Below are 699 nucleotides of genomic sequence, written 5' to 3'. Positions count from 1 at the left end.
ATGAGGTCCCATTTGTCAATCCTCGATCTTACAGCACAAGCCATTGCTGTTCTATTCAGGAATTTTTCCCCTGTGCCCATATCTTTGAGGCTTTTCCCCACTTTCTCCTCTATAAGTTTCAGTGTCTCTGGTTTTAACTAGTTATATTATATGAATATATTTTAGCTTTAATCCCAGGTGTAGGATATGAGGCTGCTTCAGATTATCCACCCCTGCTAACTATAATCGTCTTGTGCTCTAGGAGGGGTATGATTTTTGACACTTGCAGATAATTTGTTTGTAATTCTGGGGACTCATAAGAGGGTACAAATGCAAGAGCCCTGTGAGTGCCAGTGGCAGCTGTTGCTCCCCCTATTGCTGCCCCCACTGCTACTGGTCTCTGCTGCTGCTGGTTCTGCCCGATGTTTTTGCTATTGCTGGAATGCTGGTTAGAGATATTCTGACAATGGAGATTTGACTTTCCCCAAGGAAATGGATGCCCCTTAATTAGCAAGAAGTAGTCTAACAAGGTCTATACCCCCTTTCTCCTTGAACCTATTTTCTATCCTACCTAGTGTTTGGTTGTTGGAAGGGATTCAGATAAAATAAGGTTTGGAAGGGTTGTGGGTAATAGAAACCAATAAAGTAGCCACCCTCCAGCACATAAACAAAGCACCCAGTAGTACCCAGATGTGTGCCTAGGCAGAATGGGAAACTTGG

Source organism: Mus caroli, chromosome 10, assembly GCF_900094665.2.
Source record: "Mus caroli chromosome 10, CAROLI_EIJ_v1.1, whole genome shotgun sequence".
Classification (NCBI taxonomy): Eukaryota; Metazoa; Chordata; class Mammalia; order Rodentia; family Muridae; genus Mus; species Mus caroli.
Note: the sequence above shows the minus strand (reverse complement) of the source record.